This window comes from Penaeus vannamei, chromosome 27, assembly GCF_042767895.1.
Source record: "Penaeus vannamei isolate JL-2024 chromosome 27, ASM4276789v1, whole genome shotgun sequence".
Lineage (NCBI taxonomy): Eukaryota > Metazoa > Arthropoda > Malacostraca > Decapoda > Penaeidae > Penaeus > Penaeus vannamei.
In genome coordinates, this window is record NC_091575.1 from 22,919,423 (window position 1) to 22,922,088 (window position 2,666).

Here is a 2,666-nt window from a genome sequence, read left to right on the forward strand (position 1 = left end):
GCTATGTAAATCATCTTCATCTCTAGGCAAAAAAAAAAAGAAGACATTCGCTGAAATTTGGGACCTCTGAGGTGCGAAGAGAGTCACAGAACTATGTAGAGGACGTTGTTTTTGTCTCACTAAAGTTGCTGGAGCCTCAAAGATCAAACGAAAATTAACTGAATACCCTGATCTGCTCGTCGGCAGTACTACACAATGAGGCTACATCCGTCCCTGTTTTCACTTCGTTACCCGATTTAGAAGACAATGAAGGTAAGACTATTCTACCCACCGAATCTCTCATATTCGCCTCTAAATGACTCCGAAGATATGGATGTAGACAATATTCTACAACACAGTCAAATTGACACAGAAAACTTGAGCACCGATCCGGATTTTTTGCTGAGAATCAATCGCCTTTGGGTTCTTTTAGGCAGAATTGTACGATTTGTTAAGATATCTGTACCTCTCCAACGAATCTTCCGAACTTTCAGTCTCAAGATTAAAAGAAAAGAAGATCTTAAAAAGGGGTACAAACATTTCTTTTTATCACAGAAGAGATGCTGATTTTGTACCATTCTTCTACGAGGAAGATAACCTCCTTGTTTTGTCACGATGTTTCAGGTCTATTAGCAGTGTTGGGCCTCAAAGATTATGTTTCTGACAACTGACGACTGTCCATCGACAGCTCAAAACATAGCTTGAAAAGTCTTTAACGACATAACACTAATGGATATGTTTTTGTTCCATTAGCCTACTCAAAGGTGGTTAGAGAACATTATTATGCCATCAAATTTGTGTTAATAAAAGTAAAATATCTGATATGATTTTATTGCTGTTAATATTCCAAAACTTGAAGAAAAGCCTTCAGACATTTGGAGCAAACATAAGCATCAAATTCCACTTCCTCCACAGTCTTCTTTGCCAGTTTCCGGAAATCTTGAAGATGTAAGCGGCGAGAAAGGACATACGGATCAAGGAAGAAAGTTATCAAGGTCGTAAGAACAAGAACATGATGGCTGTCTATATCTTATTTTTATTATTATTATTATCTTTTATAACTCTCCTACTAATGTATTAGATATTATTTCTACTATTACTGTAACTATATACTGTATTTACTACTCATCACTGTATGTTGTTACTATGCAAAGAGAAGAACCATTGTAATTAATGGTAATTTGACTTTGCTGGAGTCTTCATCGAAATTGTCCCGATAGTCCTCAATCGCGTAAATCAAGTTGCGATTTTTGGCATATAAATAATGCGAAGTGATGAGATTTATTTTTTTTATTTTTCCATCTACTATCTAAATAATTACTTTAGTCTCAGCTTTTCTTTCTTTCATTTTGTGATATTGTTGCATGTGACAAATACAGTACTTTTTTAAATGAAAATGTGAGCTTCAATTGCAAGAAAGCTTTAACCAATGGGGGGAAAGGCGAATCTGTATTGTCTAAATACACACACACACACACACACACACACACACACACACACACACACACACATATATATATATATATATATATATATATATATATATATATATATATATATATATATATATATATATATATAACATCTGTTGCAACGAAAAAAAAGTAAAACATTGTTATGATGATAATAATAATAATCATAATAACGTTAACAATACCGAAAACCATAACAATAACAAAGATAAAAATATTAATGAAGATTATCATCATTATGATTAATATAATTTGCTGTTATTCATAAAATACCACCCAATACCACTCGTAAAACAAGTCCTTTTCACTGCACGCCCAACTCCTTACGTAGTTTTAGCAGCAGTGAAAAGGTCTTTTGTTTTACCGTTAGATGATTAATCGCTTGCCAATTGGAAGTGACATTCGCGGCGAAAAGGAGATCAAACATCAATCAAGAGAAAATCCTTTAGATGTATATTTCATTGACGTTTTTTTTTTCTTTCTTTCTTTCTTTTTTTTTTAATCTAAAACCTTGTATGTTATATCTTCGGGGTTCAGTTGATGTGCAGAGTATGTTTCATGCTAGAGAGCTGGAGCATGTGGTATAGCGATATCATAACCAGGTTACTCATTATGGGTACTAGATTTATCGTTATTACCTTTATTATTATTATCACTACTAATACTAACACTATTACAATTGCTATTACTACTAGCACTTTTAATGTCGCTGCTGCTGTTATTGCTATTACTACTAGCACTTTTAATGTCGCTGCTGCTGTTATTGCTATTACTACTAATACTACTACTACTGCTAATACTATTATTAATACTGCTACTGCTCAAGATGCTTCAGCTACTGGACTACCACTATTCCTTCTTCTAATACTGCTACTTCAATTATTGCTGTTACTGCTGCTGTTGTTGCTAATATTACTATTAATGCTACTTCTACTACTACTGCTACTGCTGTTGAAATACTTTTACTGCTATTAAGAATATTGCCGTTGTGCATTTTTTATTGCTACTACTATTACTACTACTGCTGCTCCTATTGCCGCTAGTCCTATTACTATTAATACTTCTACTGCTAGTAGTAGTAGCAGTAGAAATAGTAACAGTAGTAGTAGTAGAAGTTGCAGAAACACCAATAACTGAACGAAATCTCTTGCAGTAATAGTAACAGTAGAATCATTATTATTATTGTCATTGCAATTAATAAAAAGATCATAATAG